The sequence below is a fragment of the Electrona antarctica genome, assembly GCF_951216825.1.
Source record: "Electrona antarctica genome assembly, chromosome: 19".
Lineage (NCBI taxonomy): Eukaryota > Metazoa > Chordata > Actinopteri > Myctophiformes > Myctophidae > Electrona > Electrona antarctica.
In genome coordinates, this window is record NC_136800.1 from 13,259,354 (window position 1) to 13,280,846 (window position 21,493).

Here is a 21,493-nt window from a genome sequence, read left to right on the forward strand (position 1 = left end):
AAACCTTTAAAATGTCATCATGGACCAGGAGACAGACTTGCAGGTGAAAAAAATGAAAGTTTTTAATGTAACAAACAAACATAATTTAAACAGAGCGGATCAGGTGACAACCTCTCCCCATGGCTTGGCAGCCTAGCTAGTCTCTACTGAACCATTTCCCCTTTATTTTTTTAGACTCCTGACTCCACCCCTGGCTAGCAGTCAGCAAATCGCAATGCATTAGGAATACACCCAAGATGCTCCCCATAATGCAATCAATCAGAGCTCTCTTCAGGCAATCAAGGCAGCTTCCCCCAATAACTGCATCTGCATAGATAAACGCAAGTATTTTAGATTCATATATGTGGGACTTGTGAATTATCTCATGCTGTCTGAACGGCAGCCTCTGGTGGACATTTCCCATTGCCTGCATCCACAATGAGACACATGTGTTTGCCATCACACCACTCAACTCATTAGCCAATCACAGTCCAGGTGTGTCCCTATATATCCAGTCACTCAGCCCTCACGCAGTTCCCAGCCTTCACTCATGCAGCACATTCAGCTCTCAACTGAGTCTACAACTCTAGCCCTGCCATGCGTACTTGACAAATGTAAACCCTGTTTCTGTCTCGATTGTATTGTACTTGTTTAATATGTTGATTGAGTTACATAGTTGTCTTGCTTTGCCTACCATTGTTATGCCTTTATGTTCTACTGTGATTATGTTCTATTGGTTAAATGCTGGGTATTGATGTATTCCATTTCTCTGCTTGTTGTAGAAATATAGCCCATGACTACTGAAGAAAATATACTGCCACATTGTTGAAATATACTTTGCTGTCACATAACCTCTTTTACCGGAGAACCTTGGGTGGTCAGCTCAGATCCAACTAAACACAACCATTAATTACTATATATATATATTGAACATCACAAATACAATGAATGTCTATTGTTGAACATCAGTTACTCTGACAGAGGCTGCTCTGTCACATACAGTATATCCTGTCACAACATGCACAGTATTCCAGAGCCAGGTGCAGACAGTCACAGAACATGATTCATTGCCAGACAGTAAATGGCGCTGCAGTAAAGTTAGTTTTATTTTTGGATAGTTAAGTTATTCAAACACAGAGCTGCTCATTGTTTTCAAGAAATGTGTAGGCCTAGTCAACTTTATTTGACTTTATTTGACTTGATTGATTCTAATTTCTAAACTAAATGATATATTGCCCAACAAACTTGTGCAGGTGTGTGTGACTGTGTGTCCGTCCAGCTGCTGCTCGTTGACGGTCGTTAATGTCAAGGCAATTATGTTTATGCACTGTCAAATAGGTCTATGTCTATAGACATATTATCCTGCTCATTACTGTGCAGAAATGTACATATTAAAATCTTCGTGTTTGAGCACAAAATGCATTTTGAGAACCCACACATTTCCTCCACACACAATCATTCTACAGATGTGGCCCCCAGCCTAATCTAGTTGAATACCCTTGAGATACAGTATACGTATATTAGGCTGTGTATGTTGTGACAGGATACAGCATAGCTACATTTGAAGGTGCAATATCAATGTATGTGACTCTTTCTTTCTTTCTTTCTTTCTTTCAGACATTCAAGGCGTATATTGTTCCTCCCATCTCTACACAAGCCCTGGTATTCGATGCAGCCCAATGTGTAGAAGCCGCTGCCTACATCATGCCAAAAATGTTGATACTGCCATTAACAACGCTCTCCTGATCATAACTGGTTGCCTGAAGCCCACCCCTGCGTGTTCTACCTGCCAGTCCTTGCGGGAATTGACCCGGCCGACCAAGCCATGGATGGCGGCATTCTGGAAGCAGGAGCTGGGAGTCAAGTAAAGTGGGCCCTTATGTTGTCACCGCTATCTGGGACTCGGGAGGCAGCATCAAATGAGAAAACCTGCCATGCCAGCAATTGGCCCTGGTCACCCTGATGGGAGCCTGCTGGGGACCAAATAATCATCACCTGTCCCCTGTATAGACCACCATTGACTGGCCTCTTCATGGGACCTGCGATGAGGGCGTGGCTGCACGACATTGAGCTGGACATCTGATGATGATACACAAAAGAAGGAGGTACACGAGCCTAGGCGATGACCCCAGACGGCAATTCAGTGAGGAGGTCCTGGCAGGGGTGTTGCAGGGGCACACCCTCGCTTGAATGGAGCACTCTGAATGGCATGGCTAGTGTGTGGAGGCAGAAGCTCACCTTCTTCTAAGTACTGTAGAGTCCGTTCCCTGATACAGCTCTGAATGCTGAACCCTAATGCCTAATCTACAGAAGTCTCCGGCCACTGCTACACTGGAATGCTATGTGCAGAACTATATATCAGCCAGGATAAACAAGTTACCAACAAGCATCTGTGTGGGGGGCTACGAGGTTGAGTGAGAAGATGGCAGCCGGGAGAATGGGGTGGTCGGACACTGCCATTGACGTGCATTGGGAGCTTTCATCTATTCTTGTGTTCCAAAATTTGAGGTAGGACCCCCTTTCATTTGCTGCTGCTGCTGCTTGTGTTCTATGTTGTATGCTGTGTGAATACTATGATTCAAGCTGTTGTACTATAAGCCTATCTCACAGAATTTCCCCGCCCCCTTTTTACGCCCCCTTTCGGGGCTAGTGGTAATAGCGTGACGTCACTCCATAGACACTACATGTTAACAGAGGTTATTTAAGAAGTCTACAACTTTTGTTTTCTCAAGGTAAGGTTTGTTCTATCTGTTCGAGCTGATTTACCATCTTGTTTGCTTCATAATAATATTGGTCTGTCACATTTTTACATTAGAAAATGTACTTAGATTCTCCAGAGAAAAAAACGTGTAAATGCTAATGTTAAATGACACCACTATCTACCGGAAGTGGGCGTGGAAAGCGGGCTGTGAGATAGGCCTATTGCTGTCATTCTTTGACCCAATGGCACTGCCAACATGTTAGCACTTGACTGTTTCCGACCCTGGAATTGAATGCTGATGTGAATCTATAGTTTGTATGTTGTATTGTCTGTCGTTGAAGGTAGTCTAACAGGGAACAGTATGTATATGTGCCTCTTGGTCACTTCTGTTATCCTATGTGTGAGTTTGCTACAGTGTATTTCCTTTTTAGTTCAAGCTAGATAAGAGGTTTTGAGCTTTTTTATAATAGCCATCAATTCCAAATGGTCATTTCGGATAGAAGACTGATGTGGATCTACATTATGTCTGTTGTGGGTTCGCTGTTCAATGTGATCTGTGACAGGGTGGCTGATATTGTTTCATTATTGGTGACAACACCTCCTCTGTCTATAGGCCTATTTCCGTATTTCATTGTCTATGCCTTCCGTACGAGGAAATTCTTGGCTGTGTTTGTGTCTATATGTCGCAAGCAGGGGTCGATACTAACGGTTGCCCAACTGCCCATGGCAAGTTCAGTCAGAACTCAGAATCAGAAGCCTTTATTGCCATGACATGTAAACATGTTAGGAATTTGGTTTGGTGGACAGTAGAGTTACAACTTTAGGACAAGTGCAAAACAAGACAAGACAAAAACAACATACACCCACATAGTAATGCAGCGTATTAACCCCTCGAGTATGTGCCTTGAGCATAGCATGAAGCCGCTCGAGTATATCTGACTGAACTAACTCCGCAAGCTACGTATCATTAAATGAAACGTTTGGGCAAGTGGAGTTTGCTTTCAGGTTGCCTGACGTGCAAGTGCGTTTTAATGGGGAAGCAACCATCTTCATTAAATATTATTGGTTATTCATGAAAGAACGGTACCGTTTTACAAGTAGCAGTTGCGCTCATTCAGACTTTCAACGTGACTGTCACCATTAAGTTATCGATTTGGATTTAACATTAAAATTCGATTTACTTTTCGGGCAAGTAGAATATATTATAATCTTGGCCATTTCTTAGAAAGATCACAAGACTAAAATGTTATAGATTGATCTACATAGGGCCAGGGTTAAGTGTCTTGCTCTATATGCAGGGGCGCCAACACATCTTCAGGGCCAGTAATCACACTCGGAAAGCTTTCACTCTCATGTTCACCATTGCATTTACGCTTGTGTGGCCAACTACGCATGTTTCAATCTGATTTAAAAATGCCTGGAATAGGCTACTTTATACATTTGTTCATTTATACATTATATGTGAATAGTTGTGATTTAATGGCTATCAGATCACCAAGCTGCATACAGTACATTTTAAGTGTTAAATGGAGTCTTTGAGTATATGTAATGCATCATGGTAAAGCATGTGTGACTGTGATGTTGCATCACTCGTCCTTCCACACCCACCTTCCCATCTCTGTCCACCTCGTTGTAAAGTCAATATCCATCAAATATAATTGTATTTAGTTAGCTCTACACCGTGCTGAAAATTAATATTAGCTTTCAACATTCAACATCTTCAACCTGCAAGGCGTGCTGTCAAATCAATAATTTGTGCATCTCACTTGGTGCTTCATTTGATGTCTACCTGCTATACTATAGTTACTTATACTTTGTAACACTTATACGTTTTCTTGGCACTCTCATTCACAACATCCTGTTGGCTGATATATACAGTTGGGTGCCACCGATATTGTCCCTTATCATTTGACCCATTTAGGCCTGACCTCAAAATTTAAAAAAATCCTTCTAAATCCTCCAGTTTTCTGAAATAAATATTTTCACGATTTTTCAATAGCAGACCTACAAGCTCGTAGCGCCACTCGGTGGCGCGCTATGAGCTTGTAGAGCTTGCGGAGTTAGATCACGCAAACCTCAGCAAAAAGAAAAGGACAATATCGATGGCCTCCAACTGTACGAGCATCTGTCAAATTGGAAATTCCTAAACTGTAAATTGTAAGATACAAATACAGTGGTACTGTAACTTGGTGCCATGGTACCAAGAAAGGCATCTTCTCCCAAAACCAACCCATTATTTTAAAGGACAACTTTAGTTTTCTTCAACCAAGGTTCATGTTTTCTTTCTTCCGTTTTAGCAATTTTAGCTATTTTTGACAGGGGGGGCGGATGCCATACTGTGTGTCATAGGCTCAATATGTCAGTTTGTCACCTCCCCCTTCACATTCAATAGATCTCGTGATCTTTTGTGGCCAGATATAATTTATTGGGGTCTAGTAGGACTATAGTAAATAATACAAAAATAAATCACCATATTTTTTGTAATTCTTTTTTTTTTTTGACCATGTTCGAATGCCCCCTGTCAAAAATAGCTAAAATCGCTAAAACAAAAAAAGCAGCAAATTTAACAAATTTAACAATCATCTTTTACTTTCTTTATTAACAACCTAAAACATGAACCTTGGTTGAGGAAGTTGTCCTTTAACTCTCCCAAAAGCTTATTCCCTTGTTGTGGTCCTGGACAGTGTCACTGAGGTCCTGAGAGCCTATCTTCAATGTGGTGATATGTTATTGTTTTGTGACAAGTTGTACATTTTAGTAGCGATTGAAAGGGATTGCTTGAAAAAATCAATGGCAAATAGTACATAGTCTACTTTATACTGAAGGAGATTGCACTCAAAAGCTTATACAGTAGACTGCAGCTCCTATAGAGCGTCGCAGTCCCTCCCCCTACCATGGACCAGGAAATGAATCCCATTGCATTTTTCCCATAGACATTTCAAAAAGTATTTATTTAAAGACGGTTACGCCACGGACAAAGCCAACTGGAGTCGTGACAACTCATGACAACACAAACAATATGTTGGACCAAACAAATAATTACAAAGAAGAAAAACAACAAAAAAAGTGTTGTAACCTGCCGTTTCTTCTTTCTTTTCCTTTTGTGTCTTTGGTCTGATCACAGTACCAATACAAAAAAACAATCGTAGTCGTATTTTTCCGGACAATTTAGTTTAAAATGTCTTTTATCTGTTGTCAGTGCCACTGTCTTCTCTGCTCTATATCTTGACATCTAGCATCCAACTGATGAATACAGACACTTGTTGTGTTGTGCATGTCCCAAATAATAGATTACGCTATTTAAAGGTTTTGAATACATATATTTGAACAAAATATATTTTTCCCTAGTTATGGTAAAATGCATATTGAATGCGCAAATTGTATACACCAAAATGGGTAGCACTTTAAACTAAGAACTTTAAACTATTAACACACATTTATTAACTGTTAATAACCAGGCCAGGTCAGGTTGTGGCCTCCTGGTGGCGCTATAATATGCCAATGTGAAACGGGTGCCATTTCTTCTTACGCCTTTGATGGCAATTGGATGATTTGAGGCATTTTGTTCCAAAAATGTGTTTTGCAAAAATCCACCTGTTGGTGGCGCTATAACAGGCCAATGTGAAAAGGTGGGATATATTCCTCAGCCTAGTAGGAAAGTACGTGAAAGATGTCACGTAAATTGCACGCTGCGTTCATGATTAGAGGCTAAAACAAGCCAATCCTGCAAACTTTGAAAGCCAATGTTAGCCAATTAGAATGGAATATGAAATATCGGACAGATTCATATGACTATACAGATACTGTGTAATGATTTGCGGGATTTTTTGGACAAAATCTGTAGGAGTAATAACAAAAAATGTTTTACAAAAGTCGACCTCCTGGTGGCGCTATAAAAGGCAGATGTGAAAAATGCAGGTCAAAGTTTTGTCCTTGGCCTCTAGGGAGTGTTTCATGCAGATCGGTGCAGTTATAGGTAAAAATGGTGAAAAGCTGCCTCATGGTGGCGCTATAACAGGCTGTTCTGGAGAAATTGGGGCAGAGGTTCATCGTTGGCATCTAGCGAGTGTGTGTGCGGATTAACAGTGCCGGAGATTAGCTGCTAACGGACGGACGGACGGACACACACACACACACGGACAGAGGGCAAAACATACTCTCTCCCCATGCCTTCGGCCTGGTGGAGACAATTAGTTACAATCCTCCTATTTTTGTCTTTCCTATTTGCATGCATTTGAAGTCTTTGAGTATGTAATGTATCATACACGGTAAAGCATGTGTGACTGTGATGTTGCATCACTCGTCCTTCCCACTCACAGCATTCACCTTCCCATCTCTGTTCACCTCATTGTAAAGTCAATTTCCATCAAATGTAATTATATGTAGTTAGCTCTACACTGTGCTGAAAATGTATATTAGCGTTAAACGTTCTGGTCAAGTGCATCTCCAAATAGCTTCTTCTCTGACTGAAAGACACACACAGTCTTTTGGGAGACATATTAGATTCATACATATATAGGCCTAACCAAGACCACTGCAGGGGGCTTTCTGTAATGGATCCGGACAGTGAGTGTATGCCATGCAGGCATACACTCAAATATTGTACACTAAGTATTCTTAGTCTTCATTCTTCCACCATAGCCAGACCACCCTGCCAGGTGCCAAACTTGTTCACGCCCTTGTCTCCTCCTGACTACGGCAACACACTTCTCATCAGCATCCAGAGGCTCCAGTACATTCAGAACAGTGCTGCTGATGAGACTGCGGAACTTTGAACATAGAATATAGTGAAAATAGAAGATCAAAGCTTGTGAGATTTGTGTCGCATCGTACGATTTGTGATGCGTTGTCAGCTTGTAGATCTGTTATTAAGTTTGATTGAAATTTGTTTTTAAATGTCAGGTGTAAAATGCATTGATATCAAAAATGTAAATTTTGTCATTTATACTTACGGATACTTGAATATTTAGTTTTTAAAACAAGTGCTCCAGTATTTCATTTCCTTTTTGAGTCAAGTACTGGGGTGTTGAGTACTGTATCCACCACTGGATGTGCATGACAGAGAAACAGACAGAGAGAGAGCAGGGGAGTAGCGAGCGACAGGCGTCAGAGAATATTAACTCAGAGCATCTGTTTGCTGCCCTGGGTCACTCCAAGGGCAGGCAAATGAAAACCCATATTAAATATAGAAAATACACATATAAAAGCAGTCAACGGACTGATGAACTGAGGGCATATGGAAAGACGCTGTGTGTGTGTGCGTGTGTGTGTGTGTGTGTGTGTGTGTGTGTGTGTGTGTGTGTGTGTGTGTGTGTGTGTGTGTGTGTGTGTGTGTGTGTGTGTGTGTGTGTGTGTGTGTGTGTGTGTGTGTGTGTGTGTGTGTGTGTGTGTGTGTGTGTGTGTGTGTGTGTGTGTGTGTGTGTGTGTGTGTGTGTGTGTGTGCGCGCGCGCGCCAGTGCCCGCTGAGCAGAGGACCTCATCGCTGTAAGGAGCCTCGGCTAGTTTGACCGCCTGCAGGGTTGTCAGCTGTCACTCTGTCCTGCACACACACACACACACACACACACACACACACACACACAGTGCATGCCTGAGCGCATATGCACAGCTCAAGGTTGAGTGTCAAAGCACATCACGAGGTCACTGCAGACATTTGGATTTACTAACGTCCTGATATAAGGCTGCGTTTTGCACTCGAACCATCTGAGTCCAGACAGACTGATGTATGTCTGAGGGCTTGTTCCTATTCTAATATCCTCCCTATTGACAACCCTGTGTATGAAAAGAATAATAATTTAAAACCACACAGTGCAGAGTTCTGCATGGTTGGCTTGACCTTTTCTGACAACATAACCACCACATCCATGAGTTCCAATCAGCCTCAGAGCCTGTGGTTATTATGCATGCATGCCCCTCTCTCTGCCAGATCACTGATCTCTAAATATGTACGAAATAATAATAATAAAAGACGAATTGCAGAATCCACTGTGACTTGTTTCATTTGGCCCTATAAGTGGCTTGCAGTGTAGACGGCCATGTAAACACACAGTTCTGACATTTTCGCTTAATAGTTCACTTGACAAGGGACAATTTCACCACAAACGGCACAAACGGTAAATTAGGTTAGATTAATGTTAATAAATGTATATTGCAGCAGCTTAATACGTTACCATGGAAGTGCCACTTTCACATCGTCATTGGTAATGAAATCGTTGTTTTAAAAATAATATAACAAATCTTCGCATATGCTGGCCGTAAACTGTGCAGAATTCTTTAAATATATCCCAGCCGAACACATTGTGATAATGACAGTCAGCATTAGTCTTCACAACCCCTGTGAGATATTTTCCAGTAGCAGCTTTTATTGTTTAACCGCAGCCTTTGAAGTGTCAATTACTGCTCTACCAGGAGGGAATTCAGGTGCTGTGGATGTCAGCCCTAAGCTACCGTTATCATTCAAAATGAGTTGAGATGTTTCACTGATGCCCTTAGTTTGGGTTTATTGTATACTGCAGTGCAACAGAACAGAAGGTTCAGCACTGAGTGCCCCAACTGAAAGCGGCCTATTGCAAGTTCAACAATGGAACCATGGAAAAAACAAAACAAAACCATGATTACTATTCTTTATTCTGCAGCTTAGAATCTTTTTATTGGAAGTAAGTTTTCTCTCCGTAGTCTCCGGTAACATACAAATGTTAATATCCATGAATTCAAGTCTCCATGGGGTGAGTAATCAATAGAAAAAAGGCATGTTGGAGGTTAACTATCCCTTTAAAGCTCAGGAAGTACAGCGGTGGCCCGGTTCCACAGCCCCCAGTTCTTCCTGGCTGCATAGTGCATACTGTACCTTTAGTGTACTTGAGCAAGATAATGACAAGACCCGATGTTCCCGATGAGAAGGTAGATGTCTTGATGTTGCTTCCACCGTCTGGGTGAATATAGCACACGTTGTGAAGTGCTTTTGATGAAGCTGCTATGGAAATGTACCCTTATTCTATAGAAATGCTTACGATTGTAATGCAGAGGTGTTCACAGCGGACGCAAGCTGGCAGGACAAACTCGTAGCCTTTGTCAGTGCGTCTGAACAGTGCATCGGAACATTTGTCATTCACAGCAGCAAGATGAGCACTTTCAATGAACTGGTCTCTTTATCATTTCATCTTCCATCACTCCAAGCTGGCACGCACGCACGCACCCACGCACGCACGCACGCACGCACGCACACACACGCACACACACACACACACACACACACGCACACACACACACACGCTAGCTCATGCAGGACATACAGTACTACTGTGTAATGATTTATGCTGGTCTCTGTGCATGGTTTCTGAACTTATGGCAAACAACGACTGTATTGATTTTAGGAGATACGTCTGCCTCTAAAGTAGCCATTGTGTCTGCATACAGTATAGAGCCCATTTAGAAGTGTGTGAATAAACTGCTTGCCCTCCGTCCTGAGGCAGTGAAGCAGCGCAGGCTTCTTCCAGTGTCCCAAGTATTGCCTGTGTGTCATTGATCACTACCCAGTAGTCTCTGAAGAGGTTCTTCCAGGTATTGAAACATAATACCGTGGGCAGACTCAATCACACGCGCTTGGAAGAAGGCAGTGGTGGACAGTAACTATGTACATATACTTATACTGTACTTAAGTACAATTTGGAGGTATTTGAGTATTTCCAATACTTTTACTTCTACTCCACTACATCTCAGATCTAAATAGTATTTATTATATTATTTTACTCTACATTTATTTGAAAACTTTAGTTACTACAGTAGTTAGTTACTTTGTATATTTTGATTATTATTTAAAACATATACATTAACCACTGCAGCCCTATACATTTCGGCCATTTGGAAAATAGCAGATCTACAAGCTCAAAATGTGGCGCATCGCGACGCATTGTGTGCTGTTTTCAAAATATGTTAAAAGATTTGAAAACTTTAAATGGGACATTCAAGTTTTCACATGAGTACTTTTGGTACTTTAAAAGTACATTTTGATGCCAAAGCCTTTTTACTTTTAACTTTTACTCAAGTGCATTTTTAATTTCTGACTTTTACAGAGTGTTTTACTGAGTGTTTATTGAAACTGTAGAAAATGTGAGTACATTTTCCACCACTGGAAGAAGGAGACCATGCATGGCACAGGAATGAAAACTCACATTGTTCACTGTATAATTCACTGTATAATATTGTCACTTCGTAAGTGTGACTTTGTTTTTGTCTAAACAACACTGTATGGAACTATGGATACTGTGAGTGTGTTTGTTTTGTTCTGCAGTGTAAGATTTAGTATTTTGTATCACTTAAATCCTTAATGAAGTGGTTGCACCACTTAAAAAAGAATGAAAGATTCAACTTTTATGAAGTAGAACACCAAGACAGCATCAAACCATTCAAATCATTTTCTTCACATCTTGCCGAGCCAAGCGCCGCAGACGTCGGTCCGACACATGCGTTGGTCCGACACATGCGTGGCTGCAAGACTCACCCATGGCTCCCAACAGGCTTTGCCGGTTACGACACATGCTTGGCCGGTTAAAACTCACCCGTGGCTTCCCTGTGAGGTTAGGTTAGGTTTTGGGGTAGGATGTCGGACTATTATGCCTGTCGGACTCTTAGTACTTTGGAACAAACACATGCACCCCCGAGCCAAATGGCTAAATGTCAGTTGAAAAAGGAATGCTCACAACTCTTGTTTTAATGCTCCATACATTTCCCCCCCCTAAGCTGCGCTGTTCCCATCCTTTCCTTTCTAACTAACTAAACCAGAGGAAGTGATATCTGTATTACATGTACAATCAAATATGTCACTGTCCCGTGACTGGAGGTGAGCCAGAACACAGACCCCTCCTCATCCCTGACTAAGACTGAATTGCAAATGATGTCCATCAAATGCATTGAGTTGGCATAGTGGGTGGCAGAACTCATGGGAAATGTGTAATAAATGTGTCTGGAGACTATATTAATTCCCCAACATGTGTTGACATAACCGCCCCAAATGAATTCATCACACTGCGTAAAGTAAACCTTTCCGACCAATCTGGCAATACTGCCAGAGACTGCATGCCAGCGGCATAAACTCTAACAATTCAAAATGAAGTTTAAATATCACATACTCGTCACACACCACTTAACATTAAAAAATATTGTTTCTATGTTTGCACTCTAAGCCTTATTTGTGTAATCCAATAAGCCGCTCTCACTCTCACAGTCTATGAATGGGGTAAACGTTCCTCTCATACTGAGATGTTCAAGAAATTAACTATGATCAATGATTGAATATAATACAGATTACATTTAAAGTATGAATGATTAAGTGAAATTGCTCCATTTTCCAAATCCTTAGAGAACCTAAAAAGTAAAGGCCCTTAAACTGCAGTATGTGAAGTACTTAATGTGTATATGTACTATAGAGCCCTCATTTGTTATTTTATTCTGTAATTTTGTCGTTTCCCTTTATTCTGTAGGCTTATTTTCTGTTGTTTATTATTATGGCTGAATAATATTATAAGAATTTAAGCCTATACTTTGTATTCCCCATTGGTTTGATATTTGAAATGCTTAGGTTATGGGGGGACACAACATTTTTTAAATGCTTAGGTTATGGGGACACACAACATTTTTTAAATGCTTAGGTTATGGGGACACACAAAATTTTTACTCTGAATAATGAATGAAAGCATGATTCAGAGCTGTCCGACTCATGACTGCATGCAACATATTCTCATACTATTTTTAGTGTGACATCTTTCAAATCAGTAGTTTTCTTCCTGCATAATACTATATATTAAAATTGTCTCCAGGGAGTGTGTGTTGTGTAAGCAAAGCAAAGTTCTTTGTTTACCCAGGGAAGTGGACTAAGCTCGAGATGCTTGTTTACAGCCACACCCTGCTCATAGAACATTTCATGGTAGGGGTTCAATGCCTTGCTCAAGGGCACTTCAGCGGTGGTAATTTTAACGTGCCGGTCCGGGAATTCGAACTGGCGACCTTCCGGTATCAAGACCGCTCCGCAAACCGTTCGGCCACCGCTGCCTCTAACCTATTGTAGATGTGGCATCAGGTTCAAACAAATCTCAGTCAGCTCCATATATGGGCATATTATTAACTGTATACTGATGTAAGGGCATAAAAGGGACAGGGCCGGAAACATACAACAGACCTCCATAATATGGGCATACCGGTCGGATCGGCGGTGCGATGCAGAGGGCCAAAATTGTCCATTAATGCACCAAGTCTCTGTCTGTCTGTGTGTACTGTTGTAATCCACGTAACTCGAGAACCGTTCACCCCACCGACTTCAAATTCGACACACGCGTTCCACACCACCACAGGGAGTGCAGTGCCTGGTGTCGTGCAGTGCCTGGAGTCGGTCGGACCCACGGTTGTCCAGAGCCGCCACAAAAAGGCCTCTGCCCGGGCTCTGGACAGGGCCCCTGCCCATGCAGTGTCCATATATGGAGGTGGCCTGCATAGACTCCATATTTGGGCATGCCTGACAAAGAACTCCATATATGGGCATAAAAGCGACACAGACATAATATCTGGGTGGGACATGCATTTCCAACTTGCATCGTTCCAAGTAGGCCAGTGCCCAACCGGAAGTTGAAAACCAAGGACCATCAGTTCAATCTCTCAATCGATTTTTCCCGATCCAATATTTCTATATCACAATAGTACAATATCCACAATCACAGACGATATCCAGTCTAATATCATGATATGGGTATAATATTGATACTAGGGATGTCCCGATCACGTTTTTTTGCTCCCGATCCGATTCTGATCATTTGAAAATGACGTGATCGGCCCCGAATTCCGATCACACGATCAGATCGGGACAACCCTAGTTATAATCTCTTCACTAAAAAGGTAAAAATATACTTCATTAGCCCCTTGGGGAAGCTTGTCCTCATTGCATTTGACCCATTCCAACTACCGTGCTAAGAAGCAGTGAGCAGCCACAGTGCAGTGCTCAGGGAGCGCCACACACACACACACACACACACACACACACACACACACACACACACACACACACACACACACACACACACACACACACACACACACACACACACACACACACACACACACACACACACACACCCCATCTCTCCCTCATGGTGCCGCTCTCTCAGCTCTCATCACTCGGCTCATCTAATTTGCTCCCCTTGGGAATAGTTTGCAGGTGTTGTCGCTGTGTTGTACTGTACATTTTGCAGGTTTTCCCATGGTGTTGGAGTGCTAAAGTTTTCAAGTCTGGTTTTGTTTGACAAAATAAAAATAAATACAACAGTCCAATCCAAATTGTACTTCTTTGATTGACACCACTGGTTGGTCTTGTTTGTTTCCCCCAGTGTACACTGTGGGGAAAACAAACAGCACCGATGCCCCTGGTGGTGGCATCACTGGTGGCATCCAATCTGACATCCGCCATGAATGAAGTCGTTGCTCGCCACACAGCTAACTGGCGAATGATCTGTCAAGTTTCAATTGTTGACCCACTTTTTCACCTTTGGCTGTCTAGTTGTTGGCTTGTTGTTACTCCTCGCTGAAGATAAGAGAGAGCTATCCTCTAAGCCAGGGGTTCTCAAAGGTTTTGGCCGGCAATGTAAATTGCAAATTGACTGCTACAATAACCTTAATAATAGAGTCAATACACCATAAATAAATACTGAAACCAGATATAATCATTAGGGAAGGTGTATGCATGTACTATGTGTACTATATGTAAACTCTTCATTTTAAAAAAAATATAATTTGGGGACCCCCCAAAATAATTTGGCGACCCCCCCCGAAGGGTCGCGACCCATAGGTTGAGAACCCCTGCTCTAAGACAGTGGTTCCCAAACTGTTTGGGTCGTGACTCGTGACCCCAAAGAGAAATGTGATGTCTATAGTCTTCTATAGTCTATAGACTCGTGACCCCAAAGAGAAATGTGATGTCTATAGTCTTCTATAGTCTATAGACTCGTGACCCCAAAGAGAAATGTGATGTCTATAGTCTATAGACTCGTGACCCCAAAGAGAAATGTGATGTCTATAGTCTTCTATAGTCTATAGACTCGTGACCCCAAAGAGAAATGTGATGTCTATAGTCTTCTATAGTCTATAGACTCGTGGCCCCAAAGAGAAATGTGATGTCTATAGTCTTCTATAGTCTATAGACTCGTGGCCCCAAAGAGAAATGTGATGTCTATAGTCTTCTATAGTCTATAGACTCGTGGCCCCAAAGAGAAATGTGATGTCTATAGTCTTCCCGGTGTAATGAGCTGATGTCCACTCAGTTGGGATGATATTGTAGTGAATGCTTTACTGAAAGTATCGTGAACAGTACAGGCATATAGCATACATTCTGTCAACTACTACCACTCGCTTGCCGGCTTCCTAGTGACGTCATCGTTCCTCTTAAAGCTGTACACTACATCCCTTCCTTTCATTTAAGAAAATGAAACAAAACAAAACCACTTCTTTTGACTGACCTTCAATGTCTGCCAGACTCTGCCTAGGTTATATTTCTGAACATTAAATTCATTGTATTTTCGAATCACAAATCACATACACTGGTTTAATGTGTTTTAAACTTCCAACAACAGTCTCTGTGGCGCTTGTCTGTCAGGCCTTTGAGGGTATCTCCTCATGGCTTGGGGCACATGTCCCGGTTCAACAGGGCGCTGTGGATCAACCTGCGGGTTGTCATCATCTTCGACACTTTCGCCGCTGGGTGGTGTCAGTGGGATTTCATGTTGGTGTTTCAGGAGTTTGAAGAATGACTGGTTTCGTGTGACAACATGGCCATGTCTCTGGCCTGTGATCATGGTGCCTTTTACCGCTATGACTTTGTAGGGCCTGGGGTCAAACGGTGTCACAGGTTTTCCTTTCTTCTGCTGACATATAAGCACCACATCTCCTTCCCTCAGTGTGTGTTGTGATGCATTCCTCCTTTTGTCAGCATATGCCTTCATCTTTTCTTTCTTGGAGCCGTCTGTGGAGCGAAGCATAGTATCCTCCCGAGGCAACGGGGCAGTGGGGAGTCTGATCGACATGGGGCGGCCGTAGAGCAGGTCAGCTGGGGGCCGATTGGTCGTGAGGTGAGGAGTAGCTCTGTAGTTCCTCAAGAACGTATGCAATTCTTGCTTCCATGGTTTACCTTCCGCCGTTGCCGTGTTGACTGCTTTGGTCAGGGTGCGCATGAACCTTTCAACTTCAGCATTTCCTTGTGGCCAGTAGGGAGTAATCTTCCTGTGATGGAAACCAAGATATTGTGCAAAGTCTGCGAACTCCTTACTGGAGAACGGAGGGCCATTGTCAGATTTCACCTTCAGTGGTATCCCTGCTATGGAGAACACTTTGTCCAGGAGGGGAATTGTTTTACCTGCAGAGGTGGAAGTTGTAATTTCCACAAAGGGAAATCGGGAGTATTCATCCAGAATGACCAGGAGATAGTCACCTGATGGAAAAGGCCCACAGAAATCCACCGAGATTTTCTGCCACGGTCCTTGTGGGAGCTCTGACATCTGCAATGGCTCGTGCACCGTCGTAGGAGTAGATGACTGACAGGGAATGCAATGGGAAACCAGTTCTTTGGCCTGTCTGTCTATCCCAGGGAACCATACTCTTTCTCGAAGCAGCTGCTTTGTTTTAGCAATGCCTTGATGGCCTTCATGCGCAAGAGCGAGGGCTTTGGCCTGTAATGTCTTTGGTATTATCAGTCTGTTGCCCCGAAGAAGAAGACAGCCTTCTTCAAGGGCAGTGAGCTCGTCTCTGACGTTGTGGAATGCTTTTAGAGCTGCTCGATCAGATTCCAATGGGAAGTTTATATCCACACTTTCCCAGTCGCCTGAATGAAGGACTTTGATCAGGTGTTGCAGTAGTGGATCGGTCAGAGTTTCCTTTTTAACTTCCTGAAGAGTCATTGCTTTGGGTACTGCATGCGTCGCAACGAAACGGACGTGCATTTCAGTGTCCACATCATCTGTGAGCACTGAGGAGCGAACACATTGTGGATGGTGGGACATGTAGTCGGCTGGATTTGTTTTCCCCGCTTTGTGGATCACCTTGAACTTGTAAGGCTGGAGTCTGAGAGCCCACCTCTCAATCCTGGCTGGCGGCCTAGACTTTGGGTTGTTGAAGATAAGTTCTAGAGGTTTGTGATCTGTGAACATGTTGAAAGGTGCACCGTACAGATATAGATTTAAATGCTCACAGCTCCAGACTATTACGAGGGCTTCCCTTTCAGTCTGAGGATATCGTTGCTCAACTGGTGTGAGTGCCCTGCTGGCGTATGCCACAATGTGTACCGTCTGTGTCTTTTTATCTGTTTGTGAAAGGATTGCACCTAGGCCCACTGGGCTGGCATCCACAATGACATTTGTCTCCCTATCTTCATTCTGTGTCCTTCTTCGTGAGGTCACGCAGTGGGTGGGTGATTGAAGAGAAATCAGGAATGAACCGAGCACTGTAGTTTGCCATTCCTAATAAGCCTATCTCACAGAATTTCCCCGCCCCCCTAAATACGCCCCCTTTCGGGGTTAGTGGTGATAGCGTGACGTCACTCCATAGACGCTACATGTTAAAAGAGGTTATTTAAGAAGTCTACAACTTTTGTTTTCTCAAGGTAAGGTTTGTTCTATCTGCTCGACCTGATTTACCATCTTGTTTGCTTCATAATAATATTGGTCTGTCACATTTTTACATTAGAAAATGTACTTAGATTCTCCAGAGAAAAAAACGTGTAAATGCCCATGTTAAAGTCACCACTATTTACCGGAAGTGGGCGTGAAAAACGGGCTGTGAGATAGGCCTATAGGCTGCGTACTTAGATCTGCAATTTTCACTACTTCTATTTACTCTTTTTTGTCAGGTGAAACATATGAATTAGTCAAATTTAATGACGACTTTGAAGTCAGTGGGGCGAAAGGTTCTCGAGTTACGGGGATTACACACAGACAGACGTACAAACAGAGACTTGGTGCATTTACAGTTAGATTAGATATTATTATTTATTTATTAATTTTTGTTTGTTTTTGAAAGATTGACGATCTACAACCGGTCATAATGCGATGTGTTGTGACTTTATCAGCTCTTGTCTTCATTTATTTCTTTTTTTAATTAGAGTTTTGTGCCATGTTGAATTAGGGGGCCACAGTTAGCTATGGATATAAGTCTGAGTCCTCCTTGGCATGGAAAGGTTTGGAAACACCTTGCCTAACCAAATAATCTTAGCGTGGTGGCATATTACCTCCACAATCTAAGTGCTAGCACTGCCTCTGTTGAGCAGCTCTTCAATCTATTCCCACTGACAAGGACATTTATCTTGTCAGTCTCTTCTTAGCCTTGAAGGGCGTGTCCAATGTGCTGAGCCTGTATAAGCCATGGCTCCTGCTGCAATGGGTTGCTTTTCCCACACCTCGGCGGGGCCTAATCCCTCCTGTCAGCTGTCTTTCCAGGGCTATGTGGTCTTTCCCTGGTTGTACGCTGTTCTCTTCACTCTCGACTAACACGGAATGCAATTCAATTAACCCCCATGCCATCGAGAACTGAAGTTAGTTACAGTAAAGACAAAAATATGGGGATGGACAGTGAAGGGACTATGACCTTGCTCTCCGAGGAACATGTACTTCAGATAGTTTTAATTGGAAGGGATGTGTGTCCGTTTTCAGTTTGATTTAAAGAAAAAAAGTCGACAAACCAAAATCTACTCTTATTCCCCAGACTGAGCCCCCCAAACCCAACATAAAACCCAAACGTTGTCTTTTCCCCCCACATCTTTACATGACACAGTGATAACCGAAACGGCGTAAAGAAAAAAACAACAAAAGCCCATCCTTCTTGGCCTTGAGAAATGGAACGTAGCGTTTTGTTTGGCAGCTCCTCGATAAGATATTGACCCCGGCAATGTTTCCAATTAGACGCCAGTTCTCTTGGTGAAAAGGGACGTGTCTCCAGGGAGTAAGAGCGGTTCCTTTCAGCCTGGAGGCAACAAGTCCTCCTCTCACACAGCAACTATTGTCAACCTCCGTTTCTTTCAACCCCCGCTGCCTTTATTCCTCTCCTCTTTTTTTTCCCTTTTTCCATGTGCCAAAATGAATCCTTTGGAAATGAAAGAGCAGCCATAGCAGGCCCTTCTCAAAGGGGTCACGGTGTGTCTGTGTGCATGTGCGCATACTTTGGCAGCTTAAGTGTGTTCCTGCATGCGCTGTCTGTGTTTATAATGTGTGTGTGTGTGTGTGTGCGTGTGCGTGTGCGTGTGCGTGCGTGCGTGCGCGCTCGCACACGCTTGTGGACGACTTCAGCAGCTTATCTCGGACACATCGTAAAACACTGACGGCAATGAAAGGGTGACATTCTTGGCTACCGAGTTTTTTGAACACAAAGACACATTGTTAATTTTCTAAGTAGAGCAGAGGTATAGAAGCTAACCCCAACACTGTACTGCTTCAAATTTAAGACGTGAACAGAATGCCCATTGTTCACGGACAGCAACTACCAGTCCACACTGAGCATGTTAAGTCTTGAAGCATAGGCATGATTCCTTCACACATACTGTATGAACGCACTTGACACATGCACATTCGGTCACATGCAGTTCATGCACTTAATCACACAAACTTGCTGCAGGCTACACGGAGTTGCCATTAATGGCACGATGGAATTCTTTTTGAAGAGTGGACTTGGCTATGTACCGAATGCACCAGGCAAATGTTTATATAAATCCACAACATGGAAATATTGAGAAAGCCCACCCTGGAGGCATATCAAATCTACGAGTAAACAGTCAACTCTCAAATCAGTTACAGTCACACTGTTTGGTGGTCACACATTTGTTGCACATATGACGTGCCTCCTTACTCACCTATACTGTACAGTACGATACATTCTAATGCACATTGTGCATGCATGTGTGCGTGTGTGGGTGGGTGGGTATGTGTGTGTGTGTGTGTGTGTGTGGTTTATCTGTGTGTGTTCATGCAAGAGTAATGCAAACATAAAGCCTGGCTGACATCTCATTAATTGATAGCGTCCGCCCGGCTCGCTACCCTCCACCTTGCTGGCAGGGATAAATGGAAGAATGAAGCTTTCCACATGCTTTATCACCACAGACAAGACATCTTAAACAAGCATACATGTACACACACACACACACACACACACACACACACACACACACACAATGCGCACCCGCACATACTGACAGAGCTGAGACAAAGAACCCCAGAGACCAGAGAGCAAGAATATTCGGTGCACACAATGATTCCATAAAAAAAGATGAGAAATGATGGGCAAAAGAGAGAAAGAGATGGAGAGAGAGGGACAAAGATAACATTCCAATTGTTTGAGCACACAATTACATGACACGCACACGCACGCACGCACGCACGCACGCACGCACGCGCGCACACACACACACACACACACACACACACACACACACACACACACACACACACACACACACACACACACACACACACACACACACACACACACACACAGACAATTATCGTGCTCCCGGGGAAATCAATTACTATTGATGAATTGTTCCCAACACACCGTTGCTTTCTGCTTATGGCTCTGGGAAAAAGTACATGATGCATTTATCCTATTATCCTTTGTTGACAGGTAGATCAGGTGGCTGAATGATTTACAGCCTCCATATTAAAGCGAAACATTTACCCAGGCTTGGTGGCACCGTGGCTGAGCACTACTGATTAGTGGCTGAGAAATGAGAACGGCAGAGTGTTTATTATGAGAAATGCTTGTGTAGATACTGGGTTAAAAAGAGAGTAGAATAGTTCACAAATGCGTCTGTCTAGGGATGTCCCGATCACGTTTTTGCTCCCGGTCCGATTCCGATCATTTGATTTTGAGCATCTGTGCCGATACAGATTTTTCCCGATCCGATATTTAGATTTTATAGAACACGTTTATGCCATATCACAATAGTACAACATCCCAAATCACAGACAATTTCCAGTCTAATATCATGACATGGATATAATATTGATACTTAGGGATGTCCCGTTCACGTTTTTGGGCTCCCGATCCGATTCCGATCATTTGAAAATGATCCGATCACCCGATCCGATCGGGACAACCCTACCTCTGTCTGCACTCTGCACATTGTGTCACTGTATGGAAATGACCAAACTGTGCCATGGCATTCATATTCACAACATGACCAAATAGTGCACATCAAATAAATGAGCACTAATGCAGTTAATGAACTGAAATTCAAGATAACGTTATTCACTCTTTTAGAGCTCATTGTCTACGATTCGCTTTCAAAGTTTGTGATAGACGTGCCTGTTTACAAAAAAATGGCAATTAGATCTCCGATCGACCCCAAATTTGAATCACATATTGAGAGCCAAATGCCAAATGCACAATGCAAATGCGATTTCACTCATCGCATTTGCATTGTGCATTTGGCATTTGGCTCTCAATATGTGATTCAAATTTGGGGTCGATCGGAGATCTAATTGCCATTTTTTTTGGGGTGTCAAACTCATTTTGGGTCACGGTCAAAATATGTGACGTAATGTGGGCCAGACCAGTTTGTGCATGCACTTTAATGCACGCGGGTGTATGTTTGACAAGTGACAGAACAAACAGAACACCAGCACTCCTTTTTCTGTTTAACAGACACGCAGACTCACGTACGCATGCACGCACGCACGCACGCACGCACACACGCACAGGCACACACACAAATTATTTTAACGGAAATGCTTTGTTTTCTCACATGAAGACAATATTCTCAAACTCGGTTTTGTCAGTAAAAAATAACACCAAGTT